Raw genomic sequence first — 16,247 nt, forward strand, 5'->3', positions numbered from 1 at the left:
TACAGGAGAGTTTTTTTAATAGACCAGCTTGTAAGCAAGAGCTGTAATCCATACTCTAGGCAAAGTGCTTCAACAGGTACTTCTCTAGGCATATTCATTATGGAGCGTAATCATTTTCCTTCCAATTTCTGGAGCCACCCAACCTCCTTTTGTGTCAGGGTTTCTAATGCATATAAAATAGCTGGACAGATAGAAGATTTATATATTTGGATAAATCCCTCCATATTACTTCCACCCCTGTGATCCACATAAGATTGTACTGCCAACCACCTCCTCCATATCCTAGTTACATATATGATATGATCTTTATACTGTGAGGCCGATGGAGTTGCCTATATTGGTAAACCTAGATACAGTACTTCCGAAGTAGTTTCCAGTCTTATGCCATCAGAAAATCAGTGTATTTTTTTAATCTTTCTGTTTGAATCTGTCAAACACATTGTTCTTGTCTTTGTTTTGTTTATAATCATAATGTGCTCTTTAGCAAAGACATCTAGGGCGTTCATGGAGCACTGAAGACCAATCTGGGTTTGATCTAAAATTATTAAATCATCTGCATAGGCCAAGATAACAATTTTCACGCCATTTTATAGTTGGTGGGAAGTTTTTGATGTCCTTCAGTGCGTGATACATGTCCGCGGTGTACAGATTGTACAAGATAGGGCCCAAAGCACATCCCTGTTTCAAACCCTCTTTAGTAGCGATGTATTCAGTAAGTGACTCCTCCCGATTGAGATGGACTGCCACCGATGTGGTCGTGTATAGTTTTTGTATGAAATATAGAAGAGCAGAATCGATGCCCTATGTTTTCAGTTTTGACCAAAGTCTGTTTCTAGAGACCAGGTCGAAGGCATTCGAAAAGTCCACATGTCATCTTCAAAAAATTAAGTACACAGTTTCTTAATTTCTGAAACATTCGGTTCATTTAGCAGCACGTAAACCCAGACCCAGGTGCAAGGAGATGGGCCTGACTCTATCTCCCCACATAATTAGCTCAGCAGCTCTCATCACCCAAGCCTTCTGCCATGTCTCTAAGAATACATGGGAGTGCGGACTCTCACTATTGTTGTTCTAGGACTCCAAGTTCTATCTATTTTCATCCTTGGCTCACTTGACAGAAGACCATGATTTGGTCCATTTTGCAGGTTTTAAACGTCTTACATGAATAAAACCTGGTACTCCTGGTGTTGCTTCTTTGCACCTTAACAAGGGATGATACATCCTTTGCGCGTTCACTACTTTCCAGAATAGATAGCCAACCTTGGCTGCCTCAGTCTTGACTCCAGGCCAGACAACCTCACCATGCAGCTGCACGATTTCAGCTTATTCTTGCTGCGACACAATTAATCCCTTGCATCCTCATGGGTCCTGGATTACTAAAATTCATGATACCGATGTTGAGCTCCTATACAATGGTGGCTTCGCCTGCATTCTATTCACTACATATAGCAAGCTTCTATGATGACTTTGTCTACCTTGCGTTTTAAAGGCTGTACAATTAGTGTTTGGTTGATTTTCTGCAACACTGGTAATCTTCTTTTTCTATTTAAGAGTTCACTCGATTCTTTACTTCATCATTAATTTCTGTAGGATCCATACATTCTCCTCAGCCAATATCCTGAGACGCCATTCATATTCTCTTATGACATCACAGACTTCTTTCTTTGCTCTTTTTCATGTTCCTTCAGGGAGTTCCTCCCTCAGATTGTCGTCTCTTCGGGGATACATTCGATAGGGTTGTCTCAATGGGTATCTTCTTTCAAATATATGCTGTGGTATTGGCACAACTGCTGGTGTCAAACATGGCACGATCTCAGGCTTCAAACATATAGGAGGTGGGGGGCGGGATTTCCTATAGAGGCATGCAGCTCCTCCTCTACACTCCCCTGCTGCTCCAGAACCATTAAGGACCACATTGACACCCTTGTTCCAGCCTTAGCCAATTTCTGCAATCACTATTTTTCCACTGGAACCTTCCCCTCCCCCCTAAGCACTCCCGTATGCACCCCCTCCTTAAAAAGCCCTCTGCTGGTCCTTCCTCTCCGGCAACCTACCGCCCGATCTCCATCACTCCTTTCCTTTGCAAACCTCTAGAAAAGCTGGCCATCTCCCAACTTCATCTACTTACTGAATCTGTTGGTTATCTCCATGACCACCGGTCTGGTTTCAGAGCAGCCAGAAACTGCTCTCCTGAACACCTGTGAACACATGGTTTCTAATATAGACTCTAACCTTCCTTCTGTCCTCATTCTCCTTGATCTATACTATGCTTTTGAAACGGTCAACCACGCCATTCTGCTCAATCATCTCAGTGACAACCTGGGTATCACTGGTCAGACCTCAGCCTTGTTGACCTCCTTTCTCTCCGATCGACCCTCACAGGTCCAACTTGGGTCCTTCTTCTCTTCTATCTCTCTCTGCATGTGGTGTTCCCGAGGGGTCTAACCTCTCTCCCACTACTTAGCACTTCTGGCCCACTGCATCTCTTCCTTCTGTTCTAACTTTCAGTGTTAAGCGGATCACTCTCAGCTCTCCTTCAGACTCCCCTCAGACTCTTCTGCTCCTTCTCTCACACCTAACTGTCTGTCCACAATTCAGGAATGGTGAGCCTCCAGCTATCTCTACCTTAATGCCAGTAAGACCGAGATTCTACTCATTGGGACACCTGCTCCCACCTTCCCTCTCTCACTCTGGTCACCCACCCTGGGCCCTCTACCTGCATCTTCCTGTGAGGCTAAGAACCTTGGTGTAATCTTCAACTCCATCCTCTCCTTCTCTCCTCACACCTCTGACGTCTCTAAGAAGTCACACTTTCAGCTGCGCATCCTCAGAGGTATTCTTCTTTTTTTTTCTCACTTTCCCCAAGAAGCTCACTGTCTCCAGAGCCCTGGCTCTCTCTAGGCTGGACTACTGCAACAGCCTCTTTTTCTAAATCTGCCTGCCTCTACTCTTCGCCCTTTACACATAATCCAGAACAGGACTGCAAGACTTGTCCTTAGTCTCAAGCCCAGAAATGGTTTCTCTCTAGCCCTGAAATCTCTCCACTGGCTCCCTGTGGCTGCACAGATCAGTTTAAAGACCCTCTGCATTGTTCACAAGGTTTTCTGGGGCTGAGGACCACACTAGATCCAACTTTCTCTTCCTAGGCATCTTCCTTCTCAAACCCTCTGCACTTTCACCTCCAACTCTCTGAGGGTCAGATGCTTCTCCAGGCAGAGAGTGGGGGGTAGATCTCTGTCCTTGGCTGGGCCCTCCCTCTGGAACAGCCTCCCTTCCTCTCTCAAACTTGAGCAGGACCACCTAAGGTTCCGGAAGCAACTCAAGACCCTCCTTTTCGCTTCCACTTTCTCTCTCCCTCTCACTTGCTTAGCAAACTGGTTACCTGGCCACCCACTGAACTTACGGGACCAGGCACCTGCACAACCAGTTGCCCTTGCACTGCCTCCAGGCCTCCCAACCACTTAGGGACTGTATCTGCAACCCTACAGACCCATGACTCCCTGCACTTATGAGCCACCTCCCTGGCAGCACTTACGTATTCCATTGCACTCTCCCCACAATCCCCTTGGCCCTTCTCCCCCTCGCTCCCCCCACACTTGTGCGATTTGAATGACATAAGGCCTAGAAAGAACATTGTTTTGTCCTCCTTCTGTCATCCCTTCCTTGTCTTGTCGTGCCTAGAAACACTTGTCTACAGGTACTTTATAAATGATTTATCATATCATACCATTCAGCATTCTAGTCCTGGTCACATGAATTGGCACTTACTTACATGTACTGCCAACATATTACACTTCCACACACCAAGTGCCACTTAAAAATGTTCTTCAAATCTTTTCCATCTGCTTTTTCTTTCCCTTTGAAAAAGGTTACACAGAGTGCTGCTGTGAATGCACATATGCATTTTGTTACTTTCAACAAAATTCTCCTAAAAAAAAAGATTTTTAAACGCACAGAATTTTCCATTTTTAATTCCATATACATCTCATACTTTCCAACCGTTCTCATTAAATCCCTTATTGTGCCACCATTCTCCACCTGCTCTCGCATATGGGTATACTGCCAAATTTTCTATATGCAACACTTCACCTTACATATAAACTACTGTTCTTTTCCAACCACTACTATAAGACACCAAACACTGCTCCAACTACAATATGCCATTGCATTACCACTAGGCCGAAGCTTATTCTTTAAAAACAATGCAACACGTTGCAAATACATTGCACCACAAACACACCACTTCTTGTATTAAAATCATCAGCACTAAAATAACGTAGATCTGCATCTTTTTTACACAGCCATCTTTGCTCTGTTCCTTATAATGTCCCAAACAGAACTACTCATAGGGCCTCATTACGGGGTTGCCGGTAAAAACGCACCGGTAGCCAGCGGGTTGCTGGCAACGCCATATTACCGTTACTGCCACCTAAAATCCCACTTTTACTGTTATAGCACAGGTGGCCGTGGTACGGTAAGGTCCCATTCCCACAGAGTCCTATAGGATTATGTGGGAATGGGAACCCTGAATCACTGGCGCCGTTAGAAAGAGTGCCGGTGCTTCAGTGTAAAGACTGCCAGTACCGGCCTGAACTCCCAGTGGCCCAACTGGCAAACGCAGAGTGAGCTGGTCCAGAAAAGGTGCCAGTAATATTTTACTGGCACCTTTATTTCCAGACAGACTCACTCATAATGAGGGCCATAGTCCAATTGATCTAACAACTAAGTTAACATACTTTATGGGCTCTTCCGCCTCTCCATCATCTGAATCCAGAAATTTTAGAGTCATCTTCGGCGACCTCTACCTCTTTCCTTCCTCACATCCTGGAACTTGCAAAGAAGGCCCATTTCCAACTTCACCTCCTCAGAGGTATCCTCCCTTTCCTCACTTTTCCCCAGAAGCTCAATGTCTCTAGAGATCGCCTTAATCTACCCTCTTCCTCTCTCTGACCCCTCCAGCTAATCCATAACAGGGCTGTGGACATTATCCATGGCCTCAAGCCCAGGGACCATATCTCTGCAGCCCTAAAATCTCTCCACTGGCTCCTGGTTGCTGCAAGGATCAAATTCAAATCCCTCTGCATCATCCATGAGGCTGTCTGGTGCCGGGGACCACGCTATATACAACTTGTTCTCACCAAATACTGTCCCTCCAGATCTCTCCAATCTTCCGGCTCCAACTCTCTGAGTGTGAAGAGCTTCTATAAGCCTTGAGAAGATGCCAATCACTTTGCTCGGCTGGCTACCTCCTCTGGAACAGCCTCCCACTTCCTCTCCATCTTGAGCCAGATCTCCTCAAATTCTGCAGGCTCCTCAAGACTTTCCTCTTCTCCTCCTACTTCCCCCTCTCCCACCTATCCTTAACCCCACTGTTGCTGAGATTGGTGCCATGGGCCCTTATGTGTCCTTCTGGGACCTGGCCTTCCATCCAATCGCCTTCAGCCAAACGGACAGAACAGAATGCCTACTAAAAAACAACTCAGTGGAAAACAAAGATGAAATAGGGCAGATAAGAATAAAAACAAGCTGTATAGTCATCCTCCTATAAAACAATGGATAGAAAATATTAAAACAAAACAGCTAGTAACCTCACTCAACAAAACTAAACCAGCCACCACCAAACAAAAGTAAGGCCCCTCTTCCAAAATCTAAAAGTAAAAAAAGATGTACAAACAAAAGCAGACCTACCAATGAACCTAACACTTTAACTACCATTGTTAACATAGCCGCAGTAAAGCAATGCAAAAAATTAATTTTACAAAATAATTTCTAACGTAGAGTTCTTAATCTTATAAAGACAGCTAAAAAGTCACGATCTACCCTTAAAAACTACTGCCGAACACTAATCCTTGAAGCTCAAATTGACAGGGCATTTCTACAAAAGATAAAGTTGTTTATATTAATATTAAACAGAATTAAACCAGTAACTAAATTAATCAATAAATTACAAAAAGTACTTCCAAACATGTGCAATGTCAATATGGATACTGTTTCAAACTGTGAAGGCAAATGGATTAACACAAGCAGCACAGAACCATATTTCAATGAAGACGCTTATAAACAAGAACCAAAAAAACCAATTGCCATAGACAATAATGTTTGAGGGTATGAAATGATAGGAGACACCATTATGGCAAAATAAACCCTTATAGATAAAACTTCCCCAACAAACTTGCAAACAAATGTTACGTTTGCCAAAACAAACTGTCCGGTGTACAAATGGACATGCAGCTCAATATGTAACATACTCCAACAATCCTTAAAATCTTTACGACAATTCCTCAATCACCATGTGTAACTAAAAGAAAAAAGTAGAATAAAAACTTAAAAAACCATGGACTCCTGCCCAGTGCGCATCCACACTGGACTGCGAGGACATTCTTTAGCCTGCATTTCAGGAACTGCTTGCAAAAGCACCTTCCAACACTTCAAAATGTTAGCAACAGACCATTCTGCTATACAAAAACATATTGTCCATAGACTGTACTATGCAAAATGTCCTGCTCTAGAACTGTACAATTTAAATAACATTCTCCTACATGGAACTGCCAAAGAACTCCTTTGAGAAATAGAGCACATCCAAACTAAATATTTTGGAACTGAAGATGAATTATAAAATTCAGTAAGTTTAGAAAACATTAACAGAAACCTCACAAACACCACCCACCTTACAAACACATACAAAAAAGAAATAGTTAAGTGTCAAAACACATCAGCTGAAATACCAGACAAAAGGCCTCATTCCAAGTCGGGCCGTCCGGTAACAAAGTGCCAGTATTTGTGGATACCGGCACTTTCCCGGACTGCCCAACTACAGGTCTGCCGTTGGGCACCTGGGTTACCTCCAGCTAAAAGATAGAGGTTAGTCAGGTGCCCTACTGGCAATAAATGCTGTCATTACCACCATCCTACCATCCCACCAATCCCACCAATGCTGCCAGACCGAGTGCTGATAAAGGTAAAGGTAAGTACCAAATGCTGGTATCCTGGTGGCTCTACCGCCAGGATACCAACAGGGTCAGAATGAGGCCCAAAGTATGTGTCTGTTGTCACAGAACTTTTTATAAAAAGAGCACAAAAATAGTAGATGTGGCCTACAAAATAGAGGACAATGAGGAATCCCGATAGTTCCAATTAGCGTCACATCTAACAGCAGAAAATAAATACAAAATAACTGACCCCTCAATAGTTTGCGCATACGGCAATATAAAGCTTGACAATAACCAAATGCCATCACGTGCTATCATGAATAACTTAGAAATCTTCCCACTTCCAAAAGCTCTCAAACAACTTAACTTGTGTGAGAGCATTATTATCCAAACAGTACACTCATTTCAAGCTATGATACGCCTTCAGCTGAAAATGAACAAATTTCCTCCATCTGAGTTACTAAAAGGCATTTGTGGCAAAGTAGTATATTTGCCATTAGATCTTACAGAAAATGAAGAAACTCTAGGAGTACAACAGCCAATAGATTAATCATTGATTGTACTAGTTAATGGTATACCAACTAAAGACAAAACAATTTGGCAACAACTAGTTGACTTAAACAGAGGGAGACAAGACCTACAATATCTTAAAGACAATAATGAATACTTCAAAAATATAAACATATAGGAACATTTAAAAGAAACCACCCAAATAATTCATGATTCTCCACAAACTGGCCAATTTGCATGTGTAGATCCTGTTACTGCAGCCATCAATTTACACCAGTATACAATTCCCCCCACTACACTTCAAAGACACCATAGAAGATGCATAAGAAACATATCAAATGCATCAAGCCAAAGGCTGCCCGATGAACATATGGGAGAAAAGTGTAGAAGCACGTTCTTTTCCACTTCTCTTTCTTACAGGAAAAGGAGGAAGATATGATGAAAGATCCACACAAATTAGTGCATTAGCATATCGCTCTTTACGAATGTATTGTGAAGACCCCAGATTCAGACAAAATGTAGGATACATTTTCCACTTTCTGTTTGAAAGTGAGCTAGCAACTCTATGTTATGGTGTTGCTTACACATTAAAAACAAGCTCTAATTTTTCAAACATATCCGCTACCCAACTGCTTCAAAAGACAAAGATGAAGCTTTGCAGTTAAGTATTAGAAATCTGTTGGTAAACATGCATGGTACAAAAGAATACTTGTTCCGACGTCACGCTGATGTAGGTTGTATGCTTAAGAACCTAGGCCCACCAACATGGTTTGTTACTTTAAGCTGTGCAGAATATGGATGGGATGACTTGCACGACTTCTTACGCACTACAAACCAAAATAAAGAGGGAATAGATATAAAAACACCAGGAGAACCCTGTCAATGTATCCAGGTACTTTCACTATTGCTTCTTGCAATGCTGCACTTCAGCTGCAATAAAAATACCCCTCCACTCAGAGAAGTGGAACACTTCTTTTGGAGAAAAGAATATCAATCTGGAGGAGCACTACACATCCACATTCTTTTGTGGATAAAAGACTCTCCCAAATCTGTCCATGAGAATGATGCCACTGTTAACGATTTATTCAAAAATACATTACCTGTGACATCCCTTCAGAAACCACACATAGTGACCTACGCACATAAATCTTACGCTTCCAAAAACATAAGTGTGTCATATACTGCCAACATTGATATGAAAACAAAGGTAAATCCTATACCAAATGTCGCTTTAGCTTCCCGTGACCAGTTTGCCCAAAAGGACAAGTAAATAGCTTGATGTCTTCTGTTAGACACAGTGTAAAAGGGAAAACCCCTAAAAACATATACAACATTAAAAGTGACGAAGCATCCAAGTGCATCATTTATTACAATGCAATAATTGCCCTCTTGTGGAATGCAAATATAAACATACAATATGTTGCAGACAATTCCACTGCAGTTGCAAGATATGTCACAGCCTATCTCGTCAAACCTAAGAAAACAGAGCTAAAAGACAGCTAGGAAGACATATCAACTGACAAAACAAAGTCACAGAAATTGTACAGCTTGGGTATAAAAATGCTTTCCCATAGAGAATGCAGAAGTTATGAAGCTGCAGACCGTTTAACAGGTACACCCTTATATGGCAAATCTGAAAACATTGTCTGGCGAAACCTTGGTCCAGCTTCATCACGAAAAAGAATACTAAAATCCTACCAAGAGATAGAAACAATAGCCACAAATGATCCCAAAAGCCAGGACATTTCGAAAAACAATTTAACTAACACATACAACCTAAAAGGAAGTACTGATTTGGAAAACATGTGCCTATGTGACATAGCCCAAATCTATTCCTACAAAAACAATGTCACGCCAAATGAGACAACTGGCAAATATTCAGTCTCAGCTTGTGAATGAAGCCTATACGAAGCCCAGTCTAATTAATCATGTAACATTATCGTTTGAATCTCCACAACATAGAGAACTTTATTACATGGCCCTACTGCAACTTTTTAAACGTTGGAGAAAAGAAGAATTATTATTAGGTGACCATGACTCATTTGAAGCGGCATTCAATGCAAATGAAAGCAGAATGACAAATGTCAATTTTAAACCATACAAACAAATGTTGGACAATGAATGTCAACAAGAGGAGGAAATTGAAGCTCTACTAGATAGAGACACTGCTAAAGGCATTCAACATTCTCTTACAGGAAGCCAAGAACCACTTGGAAAAGTACTCACACTAAATGAAGCAGGAATAGCCATGACTGAAGTAGAACATACCATGTATCCATCTAAACAATCTGAAGAAGACTTATCAGTGCTCATATCACAGCTAAATGATGAACAACTCACAATTCATCTAGAAGTCATTGAACAAATTGAACATGGTTTTAAACATGAAACTAAAACTTGTAGCTGTAAAAATTATAAACTTCTGCTCCTGTACATAAGTGGTGAAGCTTGTTAGGGGAAAAAGTTCTTAATTAAAATAATCAGAGCATTTCTACAAGACTTAACAAACAACATACTTTCAGTTGGTGTAACAGCCCCGACAGCTTGAGCTGCCTACAATATAGGAGGTGTAACTTTACACTGACTACTCCTCCTCCCAGTAGAACACCAAAACAAATTAGAATACCACAAATTATCAGCAGAAGCTGCTACTGAAGTATGCAGAATTATGAAAGAATTTAAAGTGCTTCTCAAATATGAAGTAAGCATTATTTCCAACCTCATGTTGGCTTTAATACATCTAAGAATGCAAGTAGTCCTAAAAACTGACTACAAAGAACTGTTTGGAGGAAAACATGTTATTGTTTTCGGAGACCTCCTACAGTTAAGGCCAGTAAAAGGTCAACCTATTTTCAAAACATTACGATACAAACAATGCCATAGCACACTTGGCATCATTGGAAATGTAAATCTCTGGCAATATTTTTGCTACAGAGAACTTACTCAAAATATGTGTCAGTCTGCAGATCCCACCTATGTTAACATTTTAAAAAGTATTAGAACTGGTCTGCTTACTAAAGATGCAAAATCCATCTTCAAAACTCGACTAATCCATGAGCTATGTGGGCAAAACACATCTGCCCCTGATGTCATGGAACAATGAGCTCAACAAAATATAAAATGCATGTCCTTAATGCCAACCCTTGCAAGCCATAGTCAATCAATGATACAATGTTGAAAAAAGATATGTAACCCATACTGCACCCCAGCTCCACAGACAAACTAGAAGTGCACAGCATAACACTCCTTATGTGTCAACAATCAACAGCAGGACTAAATAGCTCAGAGAAATGTATTTCCAACCCAGCTGGATTGGAACAAGTATTAACTCTATGTCTAAACTGCAGAGTAATCCTAAAACGTAGTCTTGACGTAGAACAAGGTCTAGTCAATGGAGCAATTGGTACAGTTGTTGGCTTCCAAACATATCCACATGATAGCAACATTCAGTTTGTCAACATCCACTTTGACAAACTTGCAGAAGTTAAAAAAATAGGCTGCACAATAGCACGTTTCCTTCTTTTCAAAGACATGGATGTATGCAGAAAACAATACTCTCTATCTCTTGCCTATGCTGCCATTATTCACAAATCGCATTGGTCTAACCCTAGATCACGCATTGATTGACATTGGCAGGACAGTCTTCAAAGAAGGTATGAGTTACATAGCATTCTCACATCTCTGTACATTCAATGGTCTATTCCTAGTTAACTTTGATGCAAACTAAGTCAACACTGACATTCCTTGCATTCTGTAATACAACATCCTACATGGACTATACACCCCCATCTAGATAAGTGGACTGATATAACTGAAGTATCTATGGAATTTATGATCATAAAAAGAAAACCAATACAAACAGAACCTATAGCAGATCTCACAGCAATACCGCAAAAAAAAGAACAACTGCTACTCCATCAAATAATACAAACACAAAACTCTCTAGTCCAAAAACAACGGCACAACCATCATAAGACAAAGAGACAAATGCCTGTTCTAAAAAAAAAAAACTGTAGGCCCATCAAAGCATAACTCTCTGCTCAATTTAAATTCAGCAACACAACTGGAGTGAATAGTTATGCAAATGTGGCTATCAATCTTCTTTTCCAATTACCACCAATTGTTCACAACATTTACTTAAACGGCTCAGACCAGTTGTGTTTGCAAATGCTCTGCCTTCAAAGAAATGCCACAAATAATCCTGACAGCATGTACAGTGTCTCAGGTATGAGGCACGAATTGGACTACTGCACATGAATGGTAAAATTCACCATAAACACACAGGAAGATCCACAAGAATTCCTATTGTACTTATTACAAGTACTAGAAACCAAAAACATCCCTATAAATGGATTCTTACAGATTTAATACATGTGGAAACATACATGCACTCTCTGCAACCATGTTTCACAAGAGCACATCCCTAATGAATGATCTATATGTCTGTGTATCCATACCGAATTGTGAATCCATTCCATTTCACCAGCTTCTGCAGAATGCAAATCATAGCATATTATGTCATTTTTGCAATTCAGACGATCGTTCCAGCATACAAATAAACGCACATAGCTAATACGTGATACTAATGCTTCTAAGGTAAAATGCAGATGGTACCAAAAATAACTATAAACTCACTAGCTTTACGCACGGCCAAGTTTGTCCTGGCAAGAAAACCTTCACAACAGTAGGCATAATATACCAGACCGGGCCACAACCACTTCAGGCCACTATACTGCATATGTCAAGAAAAGAAGTGGTTGGTTTGAATGTAATGACACTTCTGTTGCTCCAAAACATAGGTTACCAGCAAATCTACCAAATCCCTACTTAATATTCCTTCAACCCAAATGTACTCACCAAAGTATAGTACAATAAAAAGTTAGAATACGCCAACGGGTATCTAACTACATCCATAATACTACAATGGTAATTTTAAAATCCAAGACAGTTAAAATATGCCAACTGGTATCTAACTACATCCATAATACATTTAATTGTAATACACTTCAAATATGCCATAACAGTTACTGTTACTACAAAACCTCTTGGAAACCCCAATATAGTTAGAATATGTCAACTGGTATATAACTACATTCTTAATACCTTTCATTGTAATACACTTCAAATATGCCATCACAGTTATTGTTATTACAAAACTTCTTGTTAATTCCAAAATAGTTAGAATACGCCAACAGGTATTCTAACTACTTTAAACATACCCTTAATTACAACACACTTCAAAGAAACATCTTATCACACAGACACTCACATAATATATCAATGCTACCACACACAAGTATTATGTAACATGTCCATTCTTTAAAACTATATAAATGCATAATACTGTATTTATTTACAATAGTTTTTTTTAATCCACTATGGATTTATTTCCCAATGATTATTTCATGTCAATAGAACAACAGTGTACCATACACGAATGTTGTACCAAACATAGTACATAGAATGTACTACATATGATGGTCAAAAATCTATCTCTACAATTGTATGCAAGGTTTTAAACTATCTTGTTTAACAAATTGCACTGTCGGTCTAGAAAAATGGATACCTCTCATATGGGACGGCAAACGTATTTTGGTCGCCATGGGCCAACCGTCTCATGCACGATATGACAGACATATAGGTTTCCGTGTTTGCCAATGAACGGCCATTTTGATGTAACAAGGATCGCTATTTTGTTTTCTAACCATTGTTCATTGCTTTCTGTTCTTATTGCTTCACAGTACATTTTCTGCTTACACTGCTCGACTGTAAAACATTGTTGTCTGCACGTGAAAGGACAAGGCCGAGGGGTCGCGAGGATAACAAGAGTTCGTTGAAACACAACGTAGGCAGCGCCAGGAAAGAATGCCCGGCTCCCTCCCGAATGTAGCCTTGAAGCAGAGCTGCAGGGCATTTAATCATTTCGCAGCTGACAGCCAGTCTCGTTATATGGTAGAATATGTTTAGAATAAAGCAGCTAAAGGCTTGAATTATGCTCTTTTTACGTCCCCCCTTTATTGAGCCCTGTTAGAGCGTGTCGGCTCCCAGGACACGAATAGCACCTCATAGATAGCAAGGTCTGGAATGCAACTCTTCTCCCGTATGTAGCTCGCTTCCAAGAACAGAAGCACTGTGTTCTGTTCAACAACTAAAAGATGCCTCCGCACTTGCAAATTGCATATTGTTACTAGAATAGATATTTGAAGGTGTCATAATTGTCGGAAGTGTTCAAAGAAACCCAATAAAGGGGGGTGTTAAACATGTTAAACATGTCATAGCTGATTGTATGATATGCATTTTGTATATATGTAACTGATGTACGTAATTCACTCTCTTGCATCCCTCGAGGTCTAGAGATACACATCGCGGGGCGTGAAACCGAGTTGGCCAACTGAGACTATTTGCTTTGCTACAAACCCTAGCTTTGGGAATACAACCTCGTGTCTGGTGTATCTATCGTGTGTGGTGACTCGCCTTGTTTCCATAGGCGTAAGGGACCCCTAGGGGCCCCTTTCAGCACTGTTTCGTCTCTCACAGAAAAAGAACCAGAGATTTCAGTTTTATTACCATACGCAACTAAGTAACCATACTGAAGAGGGAAAATGGGATGTTCCCTTGCCCCGATTCTCATCCAGACCATGGCCTAGAACGTCACGACCAAAGCACCCACCACGAGAGGAATTCGACCTACTCACAGATGGCCGGGACATCAACATCCACTGTGGTTGAGACCCACACGGCCAGAGGAACTGCCTGTTAATCAAAACACGTGTCGCAACCTTAGGTGACACCGACAACGATCATATGGATCAGATCGATTAAACAGCAACAATGAAAACCACCATCGTGCGAGATGCCATGACGACATAGCTAACGGACGGTAACACATGTGCCACCATGCACACTGGTCATACCCATACCAATCCACACGAAGAACATACTCAGAACCATGACGTAGGGGACCGCCACATTCATTCATGCATTGTTGTTATTTTTCACATAGGCTAAGCTACAGCACTGCGGAAACGCAAGATGCAAGAAGAGCTTGTGTACATGCTTGCAAACGCTTCCTTGCTACTAAAACCACGGTGACGTAAGACACCTATATATAAGGACCCATGCTGCCTGCGCGACCCCCATATCCTGAGCCATATGCCTCCATCCATAGACGAGGCCAGAGTAGGCCTCAGCACCAGAGTAAGCCGCAAAACCAGAGCCACAAGCCCAGAGCACCTCCGATGGAACTGAAACACGCTGATTGTGCAGAACGAACCCCGACGAGGGCCTCGCAGCCAAGGCCACGAAGTTGCAACTACACGCCGAGCGCCCTGAGCCAAGGTTACACCTGCCACAGCTAACCGCCCCTCACAGCCGAAATACAAATCAAATGCTCATAATTCTGCTCCAGCCACGATCTCACAACACGTGACTAGGCCGACCTGATGTGATGCCAAGTACAAAGGACCAGGTAAACTTTGGAGTCTCCCATTTGGGACACAGACTGCAACAATGAGGTGACAAATTGGACACTGACCACCACTGACACATAGTCATATATTGTTTCTAACACAATGTACATCGAGAGCTGCGAACAACGATGGTCCCAGGCTTGGGGGATCATGGATGAACCAATGAGGGTACGGGGGCTAAACACTGATGGCATCACAACCTAGCCAATCAATAATCTTGCCTATGTAATCATTCTGTTGTAACAATTTCTAGGGATGACCCAAGCGTACCGCCTGACCTCTTCTCTAACAATTACTAACTTTTCTGTATGTGTCTATACTAACCCTATCACTCGGGAAGCAAACCCGAGGTGGCGTTAGGTTTTGGGGGAAGTTTTCCCATGTGACGCACGGTGTGGCATCACGCAAGCAGAAAAAGGGCCTGCAAGCCCACTCTTCTGAGAAGTGTTCCCGGATGACCTGTGATCTAATAAACAGCAGTAACGCCTTGCTCTTGCGTGTGTCTCATACTCACTGGGGACTGCGGGAGGAGTTGGGGCCCCCTAACCCCAGAGGTCCGTGGACGGCCCTGCCGACCCCCAGGAAATCACCCCGACAAGTTGGAGGCACTGCTGAGATCTGTTGGGATCTGACACTTGGGGAGAGGTAATAGGGGGGCGCAGCCTGCGCAAAGGTGGCTTGGCAATGCGCCCCCCCTCCGCCGTTGCCCCCTTTGGAGGACCACAGCACCATTGCGGAACTGCAAGACGCCCGGACTGTGCAATCCAGAGAGTGGCCATCAGGAGCCGACTTGAGAAGTATCCCGTCTGCGGTTGGCGAGTGTCCAGACGTGGTCCAGACGAGGGGAGGTGGCAAGCTAATTGGGAGGGGTACCCGCAGCCGAGCGGCACCGGCAGACAAAAGCTGATGCGAGTATGGCACACGCAACCAGCAATGTAAAGTTGTGTGGGTGGTGGGAGGAACTGTAACGAGGGTGGCAGGTGGCTGTAGAGTGTGTCCAAAGATTTTGGCAATTGAGCGGCGGTTAATGTGTGAAGTATTGCAGGGCCAGGCACGAGGGCAGCTCTGTATAGTGTTGTAGAGTGAGTAGGGTGGGGCTGGAGGCACCCACATGCGACCGGTGAACCGCGCTGATTGGTTTTGATCATGGGTACCTATGTAAAAAGGGGGTGTGGCATTCCTACAAGTTGGTGTTTTTGATCGATGAGTAGATGAGGATTCCTATTGGTTGAGTGTTATAGCTCGGTGAATAGATGACGTATCCCTGGCTGAGGTAACGTGATTGTTCTCGGTGCAGAAGATAGTGGGCTGGTTCAGGTCCCCTGGTGAGGGTGCGTAA

Source organism: Ambystoma mexicanum, chromosome 7p, assembly GCF_040938575.1.
Source record: "Ambystoma mexicanum isolate Mex_15411 chromosome 7p, UKY_AmexF1_1, whole genome shotgun sequence".
NCBI lineage: Eukaryota > Metazoa > Chordata > Amphibia > Caudata > Ambystomatidae > Ambystoma > Ambystoma mexicanum.